We start from the raw sequence: 14,562 nt of genomic DNA, 5'->3' as shown, positions 1-14,562 counted from the left end.
TACAGCCTCTGGGAAAATCTATTAATCTATTAAGCAGCATCAAGGTCTCTCATCACCTCCCAGCTGTTAAAAAAAAGCAGAAGCTGTGCTGCTGAGGTTCAGTGGAAGAATCTCTTTTTTTTTCTTTCTAATGTAAGCCCGGGCTGCGGGAGTCATTAGGCTAATTCATCATTTACTGTAATTACTTCCCTTTGTTGCACTATCACAACGCGGACTTTCATTGACAGCGTTTGTTTCCTTAACCCTTCCCCTCCTATTGCCTAATCTCTGCCCTAAATTATCGTTTTACATCAAAACACAGACGCACTTTAAAGGATTTTCTTCTTCTCTCTGTCTTTATACGGCTAATTGGTGTCTGTAACACACATTTAAACAATTACACAGAAGCAAACGCTCACACATGCACAACATTTCTATGGTGATAACTAACAATGCAAACTCCAAGGTTCCTTAAAAACAGCCCCACACATTCACACCCCAGTCACACATGTTCACACGCATGCATACGCACACTTTTGTGAAGTTAAACAGATTGCTACTTCTGTTTTAGCGCTCGGTAAATCACAGCTGGCTGTCCATCTTTGAAATATGCAGCCTCGTGGGTGCCCTTAAACATAAATCTGACCCTCAGTCGAATGTCTGCAGAGGAAGAGCGAGGCCACAGAGTCCATATGTGGGGAGGAAGAAAAAGGTCAGAATATGTAATTTACAGAGGGAGTTGATTAAGAGTAAGATCACAGAGTGTCTCTTTGAGATTAAGTGCGGAAAAGATGAAAAAAGCAGAAGAAAAGAGTATAAATGCTTTGAGGACTATAGCTATTGGAGGAACATTTTTTACATTTGCAGGCTCAGGATATGGGAGTTGTAATATTGCATGTGAAAGAGCTCATTTCCATGTAGGTCTGAATGCTGTAAAGCGACTCTGAGGGTCATGATGTTCTGTGCATACCGTCTTTTACTATCAGTGTCAGAATGCAGCTTCCAGTCGCTCTGTTATGCAGGTTAAATCAGAGGAGGGCTGGCTAGTGTCATGGCATGAAAACTGACACGCACTCCACTCTGACCTGAGGATATTAATACATTCATAACCATTGTAACTGAATCACTTTGCAATGCTTGTATGATTCACCCTTTTCTGTCATTCATGCTCCTTTGACTCTGCTTCCCTTTCTTGTGATCTTTACAGGGACACTGGATGACTGTGCTTGTGACCTCTGCAAGCAACTTCCCTGTTAATTTAATCATCGTTTAAACTCTGTACCATTAATTTTTTTAATATTTTAGCAGCTTTAAAAATAATTTTAACATATTTAAACTGTTCATTTTCATGTCTTTTAGAAACTTTTTTTTGACACTTTTCTGTTTATTTTCACATCTTACAACAACACAACTGTTCACTTTAGCATTTTTAGCCGACTTTTGAATCCATTTGACCATCCTTTGACAATTTAACTGTTAATTTAAGCCTTTTTTAAAGATTTTTTCAAAAACCGGACTGCCCGCTTTCAGGACTGTATCCTCTGTGCATGGGGCGCATCAACTAACCACTAGGCCATCCCTGCCCCAATTTTAGCAATTTTTAACAACTTTATTTTTTATCTGAGCTCCTTTCAGTGACATCTTTGGCAAACCAAGACTACAACACCAAGAAATCTTCCTCTCATGGAAACGATTACAGAGAATAGTTGGAGCTTATATCAAAGAAGAGTCTAAGTTTGATTGCAGTAATTTAAACATGCTAAGTGTAGCATGATTTGTCTGATAGGAAGGCCTGACAGCTGAAGGTTTAAATTTCCCCAGACCTTTATTCTTTTACCAACAATATGAGTAAAAGAGATAAAAAGACCCCAGACAACTAACAAACAGCAAATAACTAATCTGTAATTAACTCCTGCAATCCACACTAGAGCGATGAGGGAGGGATGATGAGGGAGGGGGCAGATGAGAGGCTATATTTAGCTGACAATATTGCTGGTGCTGTGTTTATGGGGGAGCTTCAGACGTAGTTTCTTGGAACTGGTGTCTCATATGGCCAGGAATTCCCAGCCTCATAACTCGCTGCCACTGATATGGTGGCATCATGCAACAGTACGGGGAGGGGAGGTTTGTTGGTAAGGATGCCACAAGGCCTTTTGTAATTGGTTGAAATGGTTTGGGATGAGCGTTGAGGATTTGTTTTCAATCGTTAGTTGTGAGAAGTGGTCACTCGAGCTTTCAAGCTTGGAGTTTCTTTTAGATCTGGAGGTGTCCATGTTTGGATAATGGTTCTGATTTGCAATGCTTCATCTCTCTTTGGACAGGTCACTGTGGCAGCAACTCTTATATCACAGATATATACATCCAATAACATAACCAGCTTATTGTCAATGTTTTCAATACAATTATTGGAGAATATCTGGAACTAACGATTGAGACGTTAAACGTATTAAGGAAATGTTCTCAAAGGTGTTGAATCAAGTTCAAAGTGAGTTTTCTTCTCATAGACTTCTAGACAATCAGGAGGGAGCTCATGAAGAATGGAATGAGGCTGCTATCAGCTCCATGAATTGAGCATAAATAGCCCCTGCTATCTGCTCCGTCTAAAGGTTCAATTCACAAAGCATGTTGTGCTAATGACATTCAAGAGCAGTTTGCTCTTGCATTGCGTCAGATTGTGGAGTTTAACTCGACTGTGTGAAGCTGCGCTCTGAAGTTGAGTGAGCTCAATTTTGTCCATGTACCGATGATAAGCTAAAAAATGTTTTTAATAGTTTCAGACATTATTCACAGTTAATTTATTTTTATATCATCCAGAGGTGGAGTTGATGTCCTGATCACTGGAAAGTTTGTGCGACAAATCCCTTAAAATACTGTGACGCAGTTACCACCAACGCTCAGCAGAAAGTAATATGTTAACTATGCTATTTGTGCCTTCAACTGTAAATTAGTAATTTTTTAGCTATGAGGCTCATTTAGATGCATAGAAAGGGGTAATTTTGCCCCAAAAGAATGCTTAATGGGACTAAATACACACAAACCGCACTGACACATAGAGATGCAATTTTATCTGCTGCTCAGTTTGGGGAGGATTTTACCCTTTTACATTCGCTCTCTGAACTAGACAGTGTCATTTCGTCTCAGTTGCACAGGTTGGTGGAAAAGCTGTGCAATCCTTTCGTAAATCAGGCCCTCATACCTTTTTTAAACGACTAGTGAAGTTGACCCCTGCTGGCCAAAGAAAAGAATGCAGGTGAAAGACATTTTTGCATCGTGTTTCACTTTTAGAAACCAAGATGCTATCTCAACTTCCTCTATACAGTTTCAAATGAGCAAGAACCTATTTATGCTTAAACCTGTCCATATAATGAACTCAGTTGTTCATGTGTTGTTGTGATCTACATAAGGTGTGTTGTTATGGGAATACAGTTCACTAATTTTAGAGGTGTTGCAAATTAAAGAAAGATTTTTCCCGCCATGTCGATGATTGGGGAACTTAATGACTTTTAATTTTTCTACTTTTATAAAACAAAGTCAGAAATGAAAAGCCAAACATCAGGTTTAACAATAATGGCTCATAATGGAGGAGGAACTTCCTTCCAGCTGCTACTGTCATGACATGAAGAAAAACAGAGATACAGCGCTGTTCTTTGGGATGTCAGCCATCCCTACAACCAGACGTCACTACTTTTGCAGAAAAACATTATCACTGCATGTTTTTTGCTTTTCAGACACAGAGTTTAAACAGACTTCTATGAATCTAAGAAAAGGGAACACTACACCAAAAAGATGCACCCTACAAGAACATGAGAATATTTCTTGATTTGTAAAAAGTCCCATTATGTCAAATATGTGTTTTTTTTAACTAACCAAAGCACTGTTGTCTGGCAATATCAGGTTCTTCTCTGAGACTAAAGTAACCAAGCAGTAATGAAGGAGCATCCCTCTCCCTTCATAATAATAATTTTGACAACATGGAGTCCCTCTCAGGAAACACCGAAAGCTGAAAAGCAAATTCCTTGCTTTGAGGCTCTCCGAGAGAGTTTTTATGTTGTAGAAAAAGAAAAAGACATGTAGAAAAACATCGAGCCTTTCCCCTGAATGAAGTTCCTCTGTCCCCAGACATTTCTTGGAAAATGACACTGGTGAGATTCACTGCTCGCCTAAACTAAACAAAGCATGCACTGTTAAGTGGAGACTTTTAATTTTTCATGCTTTTATAGTTTTTATGAGCATGAAGTCAGGTTGGGAAGATCATCCCACAAGCAGGTTTACATATCAGCTGAATAAGACCAGTACATGCTGTAACCTCATGTAAATAATAATCACAATGAATGCTCAGCAATGTTACTTACTGTTCTCTTTGAGCATTTTGGTTAAAGTTCCCTTCCTTCCTTTGTTGCCTATGGAGTTTCTTACAACCTTTTAGGTCAGAGACACATTTAACAAACAGACTATTTCTGCTGGACAGCTAGCTAAGTCCTCTTCTTAATCGTGGACAGTAACTTAGAATCCCTTTGTGAGAGGAAGAAAAACAAAAAACCGGGGTCGGAATTTGGCAGGAAAGCGTTGTTCAGATCTGGCCTGGAACCTGGCGACTTGGCAGAAACAATCAGGCATTGTGGAGCGTGGACGGAGAGGGACCTGTGACAGATGAGAGCGGGAGAGAGAGGGCCCCCTCTTAGAAAAACAGTACACAAAGCGCCATTCACAACCCAGGTCCCTTCTGCCACTTGTGGAGCGAGAGAAGGGATCTGACAAAGGCCTTCGACTCGACCAATTGGGTGTAAAATCTCCAGCCGTCCCAGCTGGACAGAGCTGAGGAAGTGGGAAATACCAATGAGAAAGAGAGACAGAGAATGAGAGGAGAGAAAAAACACAAGTGGAGAAAGAAGATGGAGGACTTTCCTTGGAACTGTTTGTCTGTCGGGGTGTCCCCGAACAACAACAAAACAGTGAAAGAGGGGCATGGGGAATGTAAGTTCAAACAGATACAGCACTATTGGTGGTATCCATCAATAACAACTGCTATAATTATAAGAAGAAGAAGAAATAAGAAACTCAAAGACACTGTGTAACATAAACATAAAAAGATCAAAACTAGATAGAAGGAACAAACATAGGACATAGGCAACAACAACACATGAACCGCAGCATCAAGAGGGAGGGGGCAGCTATGGAGAAGGCTCTGTCCCCCAAGGTACGGTTCTTGGTTCTGTGTGGTGGAGACCAGAAGTTTGCGTTGGAAGAGTGGAGGCTATGAGAAGGAGAGTGACGGTGGAGGAGGTCAGAGAGAAGGGAGCCTGTAGGTTGAGGGCTTTGTGAGTGAGGAGAAGGATTTTGAGTCGAATACAGTAAGGTACAGGGAGCTAATGGAGATTTTGCAGAAAAGGGGTGATGTGTTCATGGGAGTGGGTGCGGGTGAGCAGAGTTCTGGATGTTTTGAAGTTTGTTGAGTACTTTAAAGCCCTAAAGGATGCTGATGCAGTAAACGAGTCTGGGTGTGATAAATGCATTATGTACCCATAGAGCAAGGAACTGAAAGTAAAACTCAGCTTTGGAAACAACTTTTTCTTGTTATGTCATTTCCATCTGCACACCAGAACCCAGCCGAGTCTGCATCATCCTCGATAAATGCTATCAAATATGGAGCATCTAAAGAAATGTATAATCCGTTAGTTTAGCCATTTATTAACCAATCAAACTGGAGGTAAATGGAAATTAAACTCACCCACATTGCAGGCATTATTCCAATGACATCATATTAGGGGTGACAAATCATAAAAAATGTTTTACTTGTGATTAATCGCTGAATTCCAATAGTCAATCGCAATTAATCACATTTGAATCATGTGTTTAAAGGAACCTTCAGTTGATGGAAGGTGTAACCATTAACTTAACCACGGAAAAAGGACCTCGCTACAGATTGAAAAGAGAATAAAAATCACTAAAGGTAACGCTAAAAAAGTGAAATGTTTCTTGCAACTTAACAGAGTCTATCTTTAGACCCCGACCAACCAAATGCCTGCTTTGTTCAAAGCTAATTGCTATAGGGGAGTTGTTTTGAAGCCATCATGAAAGTTTGTAGTTGTATTGGGCAACTCCCAGGTGTGAATGTGTAGCAGGGCGTTTCCAAAAAAAGAGCATGTGTGCTCAAGTTTGTTTCCCAGAATAAATAAACCAAAAAGAAAAAAGAAATCTTTTAAGAGAATTGGCTGTATGAGAGCTGCTCCTCCAGCTCCTAAATCTTGGGTCTGTCTGGACTCTCATTAGATCATCGCAGAGCACTGCAAACAGAGGGCACTGTCAGAGGTCAGACATGAGGAATGTGAGCACACACACGCTGCCCTGTTTTCTGCAGAGATTCCCTCGTCCCCGGGTCTTTTGCCCAAAATAGAAACATTAAATAGCAACGCCAGTTACCCCCAAACCAGCCCATTCCGTCACTGCCTTCATAGCAAGAAAAGCAGTTTTGTTTTCTGAAATTCCAACCCATTAACATGGATTTCACTGTAAGAGGCAGCTCTGTTGCTCTGAAGGGAGCGAGCCAACAACAAGTAGCTGTTCTATTTCAAAGCTGTTCGTACTTATTGCATGCGAATGCAGGTTTTTCTGACCTTTTCTTGACTTAAGTGAAACAATGAAGGGAGGTGAGCACAAGGCGGATACTGTGTGAGATGGTCGGGTCAGAACCGAGTGTTCATCAATCAGCTGTCACGACCAAATCCTTCCAGGATTCCCAGGTAAACAGCAGTCATTGTATGACCATCAGTATGTTACACTGGAGAGCTCTATTGTATTTACCTCTTTGGAAAGTATTTACAACCACAAGGAACGCAGAGGGGATGAGTGGAGGCAGCACTCAGTTTTCCTCTTTCTCCTGCCTGAGTTCGCACTTGTTGATATGTGTGATTTAATCAAAAACAGATAAAAAAATATTCATTGTATCAGTTATTTAAAAAAAAAAAGGATAATACAAGTTTTAGCATTCTTAAGAAAAGCTATTCAAGTTTGCCAAAATATCGGCAAACTTTGACGTCCAGTTTGCCAGTCAACAACATGTTTCCATACCATAAATGAGTGTCTTTCTGTTCTGAATTTATAATACTGTGTCCATCATCAACACCAGCAGCAGTTTGATTTGACCGAACAAATGGAGACTATTTGAGCATTTCTATGAGCATTAAAAGTCAGTGGCTACTTTGAGATAATATCAAGGTAGCCATCGTTTTTTTGTCAGCAAAAGATGTAGTCAATGAAACAAATTATTATACGACATAGGGTACCAGACTTTTTTTCAATCAGATGTTTGGCAAAAAATTGAAATGTGTTGCTCAGATTAATAAATGAGGATCTAAATGTATTGTTCATTGGCAAATTAGAACATTTTAAAAGTTGAATAGTCTTGAAATTGAACAATACTGTTTAAGTTCAAACATGAATCAAATACGTCCAAGCATGGGTTTTAAGGTCGTTAACAGCACAAAACAATCATTTATTGAGTTCCCCATTAATGCAGGTAGTTAAGTTGCGAGAAACGGGTCGGTATAATTCTTGCCAGTTTAAGGATTTTGTCTTTCATTAGAAGAACACCTAGAGCAAACACATGTTTCATGTCTCTGTTAGTCCTGCTGATGGAAACTCTCAATCAATCCAAAGACAGAATGCTGAAAAAATGATGAATGCATGGCTTGTACAGTGGACATAAACAACACATCACTATGCAGGGTCTCTGTGTTCATGGACTTGGACCTAAACCACAGACCCCTAGAAAATCCAGAAGTGGCCTTATTGACCAACACCCTCCCTTGTGCTTGTTATTTTTTCTGGCATGCGAACACACCCCATGCTAACACAAATACAGTACACATATACATTTATCTGCTTCATGGCAACGATACAGAGTAAACCATTGAAGAAACCATTGAAGACCAAAGTCAACACTCTGGGGCTCAAAAGGACTGTTTGTCTGCTACCTCTCACCCAAGTTAGTTAGAAAACCTGGTCAGTGTGAATATTTTGTGTCTTAATCCTTAATAGACCAAATTGTCCACAAAGCTTTGCCATCATATAAACAGATAAATGATGACCATAAAAGTTCTGATTTAATACAGAGTGTAAAAGAAACAAACAAAAAAGTGAAAGAAGTTATATGTGTTTTGGCAGTAATGGAAAACTAAAATCATTTATTAAAAGCAGGGCAGTCCTGGACATTTCTGAAAGAGAGCACTATCTAAATTGCACAAATCAGTATCAACATTTTGGTACTAATGTGTTTCCAAGCTACTTAAAGGCCACTGCCAAATCTTAGAGAGGTATTTTCATAAGGGTCTGCACAACAGCTGAATTAGACATTTTACCTCTGAGCTCTTAGAAAATAGAAAATGTAGAGGTAGTTTTATATAAAATAAGTCAGACTATACCAAGCCTTCCCAACCAGATTTTTCTTATCTTAAAGCCCAAAGACAATAGAAGCGGACCAAGACCAGAACCCTGAGGAACCCCAAAAGTTAATCTGCAAGTACAGTACATCTAGTTAAACCAATCGTGAGGATTTCCAAGTAGTAAACCACTATGACCACTATGGTAGTTACTGTATATTAAGATGGATTCTATCAAGCCTTATCAACCTGCTATGTCTTTGCTATGTCAAAAGTTCCTCACAGGATCTCTAAAGCCACACCTTATCAAGAGAGGGGTTTTTTTTTCATGGGGGTCTGAACAACAGCTGATTAGATATGTTACCCTATGGTCCCTTAAAAATACAACATTTAAAGGTACTAAAAGCATTTTATAGGGGAGACATCTAGAGCAAAGCAGGAAGCTTTAAGTGAACTTTTATTGACAAAAACATTTTCCACACAACATTTTCAATGTTTGTGTGTCCTCTTTCTTACTCACTCAGCCAACCTTTCCTCTATCGTCTCTCTTTCTCCTAACCTAATTTCACCTGTGATCTATATCAGCTTAAAGCGCATACAGCCTGCCACTTGACAAACACCTTCAAGGAGGTAATACGCTTTTTATCAGCAGGAGCTAATGCAGCAGCGCACCACCACATGTCCTCTCACTTCAAGTCAGTATCCTTATTATCCTACTTGTTACCTCTGACCTCTCTGGGGACAACATAATTCCACTGTGATGCGCAAAGAAGCTTGTTACATAAGTTTTAAGCCTGTTGTGCTCAAACGTCTTCGCATAGGTAACAGAAACTGCAAACAAGGAGGAATCCTATCATCTTAAGAATAAAGATGAACCATGTGTGCCCTTTTGACATGGAAGAAGACACTATTTAAATTCAAATTCTATATATAAAAGATTACACACACTATCTTTCCAAATAGATTATGCAACTGGATATTTTTATAAAGTCCCCCGAAAGAATCCCCAAATGTTTACTGTGCCTTTGTGTCACATAATTTAGGCAGATTTAGCAATCAAAGAGGGTAAATTTCCAAAGGGTTAAGTTACAAAGTATCATCGTGGTTAAGTCTATTTCAGGGTGACATCAACAACATCATGATAGAAGAGGCCTCTTGTGATACGACAGCTGCCCTCACACATTTTTCAGACTGATTGCATTAGCCCTGAGGCTAGGAGCCGATAAAAAGTGAGCTTCAATAAGTCATAACAAGACTCATGGGCCCCTACCACATTCAAGAACAATCGTCAGACAACCATGTTTACTTTTTTTTTTCAGCTGTTGTTCATTTACTGCATTTGTCCTTCCTCTTAACACATTCATAATTCAGAAAATGTTGAGCTGAGAGGAGACGATGGCACAGTGGGATCAAATCCTATAAAGGAGGGGGGGGATGGAGGAGAACAATTATGTTACATGATAATTAGTTTCAGTTGTTGATTTGGCGACACAGGCAATAAAATGAAAAGACATCATAGACAGTGCACATGTTCTCCATTACAATTTCAAATTCTGCAATCTTAACAACAACTTCTTGGTGGCACTTTTTGCAGAGACACTGACAAGAGGTACTGAGAGAGCATTGACTATGAAGCTCTGAAAGGACAAGAATACAATCAACAAATGCACAACTTTACACCTCTTAGTTTGGCAAATCCAATTGGTTGCCATACTAAAAACACTACATTTAAAGGTATATTTCAGTGTTGTTTTAGAAACTTTTTTAAAACTGTGATGTAAACAAACACACTGGAAGCAAACAAGGAGCTCTCGAGTGTAACATCATCTGCAGGGGCATCCAAACAGGTGGCTTTTAGAGCGCCCAGGAGGCGCGAAAGCCTGCTAATCCCAGATTAAGACTGACAAGTCGTTTCACTGGATGGCCCCATTGTAATCCCAGTTGCCTCTCTATACCCTGACAATGAGCTTTGTTCCGTATCTGAGTAAGAGCTTGGAGGATTTCCTCAGCTTTGTTAGCATGAAATGGCTGCATTATTCAGAGGCATGCTACTTTCAGTCAGTTGAAAAACGACATATTTGTATTCAATTATTGACCCTCCTGAATGTGTAATGTGTACAGATGGTTTGAACAAGTCTGAGCGCAGAAAGCAAGATTTTGTTTCTGCTCATTTTGTGCATTTGTGATGAAACAATACGTGAACACATAAATAATGCGGGATGTGTAGGAATCTAATCACATTTTGTAACACATTGAGCATTCATGTAACACTCTTATCGGAGGGCTAAACTCCAATAAGCTTAAATTCTATAAGTTCAACCAGAAGTATAAAATAGGATTTACGTGAATTTACATACTTAAACGTGGTTTGTTTAACATTAGTCACAGATTTTATGTTCATTAAAGATTTATTTAGAGGGTTTTGAACTTTTCACTCCCTTTACCAGGAGGTCTTCCATTTGAGGATTTGGGTTCATTCATTTAAAGCTACAGTAACATTATTTCTTTAACATTTGGTTAAATAACACATTTGGATCTTGGCATGTCACCAACAATATGAATCCATGTGATTCTGTCACTGACTCACTCGTGTTACATCACGTTAGGACGCACAGATACCGCCACTTAATAATCTTTGAATTCTAATCGAATAGGATTTGCTTGATTTCAAGTAGATTTGGGGTTTCTAAAGTTTTGTTTCTCAGAGCTTAACTATGTTTCAATTGTTTTTTGTGTTACAAAGAAATTCAACCCCAGGCAAGAAATTGCCACCATCAAAAATAGGTGTAAAAAAAAATAGAAAACTACTGTCTACTATCCCATAAAAGCCATCAGGCTCGCTAGCTCCGGCAGGTAAGAATTAAACTGTGTCAAATGTTGAATTAGAACAATAAGTTTCACATCCTTTTGTCAACTCTGGACGAGGTTCAGGACGTTCATCATAAATATAAATTACACAGTATGTTTAATAATGTGTCCTTTAAAGCTCCTGTAAACGGAGTGAGGATGCTTCAAGCTCCCTAATTTCAAATCATCCAAACAGTAATAAACAAAATATCTTTTTTTTTTTCTTTATGCTTTTGTGAAGGAAAAAACTCTGGAAACCAGGATGGAAAACCCTTCCAAAAACAACAGATCCCTTGTTTAAGTGACCCACTTAGAGCAGATTCAATAAGATTTTATAATTAATCATGATGGCAAAAAATAATTCAGGACGTTTCTGCCTTTAAAGAAATATTCCAGTATTTTTTCACTACAACAGCTAATTGAAGCAGTTTAGCAAAATGTGCTGTTTTGGGAATTTTTTGCTATTTTTGTATTTGCACTTTTCCCTGAAGTTTTATTATAAAAGTCATTGAAATAGTTTACACTGAAATGTTTCTCTAAGTCGATGTTTTCTAAATTCAAAGGAAAGGGGAGAATAGGTTTGGTCTGATTTGATCTGCAGATTATTTGGCTGCAATTACATGTATTTTATATCATATACGTTCTCAATTTCAGTGGATTTTAAAATATTTTAATTAAGTGTGCTGATGTACGGGCGTCTGTGGGCTAGTGGTTGGTTTGTGCGCCGCATGTACAGAGGTTACAGTCCGCATATTGAGAAGACAAGGTTCTGAATCCAACCTGTGACTCCTTGGCAACATGTCATTCCCCACTGTCTATCCTGTTTCTCTAATAAAGGCATAAAAAACCCCAAAAATAAAAATTTAGTGTGCTGATGTTTATTATAACCCATTCTGTTGCATTAGCATTTCCTGTCCTTACATTACAGACCCTTTCCTAGGATTGAAATTAAATGCAAATAAATTATTCCGGGTTAGGCTGACTGTCACTGACTTTCTTGTAGTTACAGACTTGAGGTGATTTAAGCGGTAAAGGAGGTATTGGGTCTAAGTCATGTAGGTTTTGCTGAAGCAGCATCAGTAAAAAACGTATCCTCCCTGCAGGGGCAGTTGTCTTGTTTGGGAGCTGGAGGCATGTCAGTGTCCCCCGGCATGTCGAGCCGTCACAATCCACACTAATCCTTTCCACGGTGTGTCCCCTGCTCGGGCCGCAGCCACTCGTTACAAAGTATATGCGACTGTGTGGAGCTGTGTTTGTGTGTGTTATGGGAAACAGGCTGGCTGATTAGAAACAGTTATGTGTGAGGGGATAAGGTATATCTGATACTGCAGACGAGTGGCCTATATTCAATAAACACTGGCTGAAATGTTGAAGAGGCACTTCTGTGGCCGGTTCATACTTGCCGGGCGAGGAAAGCGAATAAGTCACGCTCTACCTTTCTGCGGAATATGAACACAAGGAGCAGGATGTAAAAACACATGTACACATGCTCGCAGTCACATTCTTCAGTGTGGAGAGGTTTGAGTGTGCGCTTCGAGGTCAGAGCCTCACTACGCCGCACAAGGTTTCCATTGTCCTTCACCGGCCTACAGCGAATATACATTGTTTGCCACGTACAAGGCCTCTCTTCAAACCATGAAGGGTGTTAATCTAGCCAATCACAGCGGCTGCTTTTCACATGGACTTAAGCCCTTGAATCAGGGCAAATATTTAAGACTCAGGTGGGGTTGTTCAGTCCAACATCAGTGACGTCAAGTGTGGAAAGTCTGGCATTTGTGCATCGGGTAATAAACCTTTAATATACATATGGGTTTTTTTCTGCATGCTTTCATATATTCTAATAATACAGTAACATGATTCAAGATTCAGAAAAATTTATCGTCTGTCACATAGTGACAGAAAATTACCTTTGGTTAGGGGCTCAAATAATCTAAAAAAGCATACCAAAAGTTCTATAAACTGATGAAAGAACATTTGCCAAGCGTGTTAAAAGGTATCTAGCCTTGTTATAAAATACATATAGCAGTGGGGAGCAATGGAGTTTCTATAGTTCAGAAAAGGATGCATGCAATTCTGTTGTCATGGCGATTTTAATCTTTCCAATTAACAAATAACAAAATTTAAAATCAAACCAGCCACTGTGGCATGGGGAGAGTGAATCGCAGGATCAAAAATATCAATGTCTCCGCAAAGAAATATTGTTTCTATTGAGTTCATACAAAGTGGCATCCTTGTGTTTCTCTCTGTTCAGATTTCCTGGTAAAAAAAATTCCCCAATTACTTCCCCAATTACTGCCCAAATAGACATCACCCAGCTCACGACTACTGGCTCTATCAAAATAAAAGCATTAACAAATGCTCAAATATTACAAACCAGTTCTTTCTAGGGACGTTAAACTGCCTTAAACCAAGTGGCAACCTCTGGTGTTAAAAACGAAGCCAATGTGGAAGTGCACAAAATTGCAGTTCCTTGAGTGACCACTTGAGGCTTGGTGCAAAAGCGTTGAAAGTCCCATTGACGCCCATTTTGAGATTCCTATATGTACAGTAGAAATAAACATGATTAGAGCCTTCTTCCAAAATCAAACTTGGTATCTAAGCTCATGTCTTTAATGGTACAAACCATAAAGGGGGCTGAAGCGTTTTGTTATGACTCACCCATCTTCATTATTTTTAGGATAAGAGTTATGCATGCATTTGCATAATAAGGGGAAGGATGAGTTGACCTGTCAGCGAGCACATATTGTAGTAGCTTTCTGTCAGGAGGCCTCATCCCCTCCTCTTTAACTAGGTTGACCAAAGGTTTCCAACATGGCGACCGCGGTCCTCTGGCTTCAAGAATACCCTTCAGAAACCAAAGGGTGGCATCATTGGGACTACGTCCATGTTTTATAAACAGTCTGATATATAACCAAGACCAATAAAAGGAAGATTTTATAAATGAAATTAACAACCACAATTATTAAAATAGAAAACAATTTAAAAGGAGAGGAAGAGCGCACCACAAACCGCATCACCAACAATGTAAAGAAACGTTCACATACCGCATGCTTCAACTGAGGAATAAATGACAAACTGGGAAAATAAAATAAAAAGCGTGAATTGATCACTGCTGTAAGTAACTGTGTACATTTCAGCCCTCTTTCTCTCTTTTCCAGGATAGACTGTGAGTGGTCCTTGGTTCTCCGTCCAGCTGTTCTGATTTTTATCGTATCAAACCCCGACAAACCTCTCATGAGACTCACGCAAGAATTTCACAGTTTTTGGAAGAGAGCAGCGTTTTTTAATAAAGCTGCATTCCTGTTTTTTCGCCTGCTGCTCAGCTGGATGGGGTAACACTCGTCCTCTGACTGCTCTC

General features: G+C 39.4%; 1 protein-coding gene across 6 annotated transcripts in view; it reads right to left on the bottom strand.

The window, feature by feature from the left end:
* Positions 1 to 14,562, bottom strand: part of LOC132972902 (transcription factor SOX-6-like) — a 124,316-nt gene that overhangs the window by 79,381 nt on the left and 30,373 nt on the right. The gene's annotated exons all lie outside the window — the stretch shown is intronic.

Source organism: Labrus mixtus, chromosome 4 (assembly GCF_963584025.1).
Source record: "Labrus mixtus chromosome 4, fLabMix1.1, whole genome shotgun sequence".
NCBI lineage: Eukaryota > Metazoa > Chordata > Actinopteri > Labriformes > Labridae > Labrus > Labrus mixtus.
This window is presented reverse-complemented; position numbering and strand designations above follow the sequence as displayed.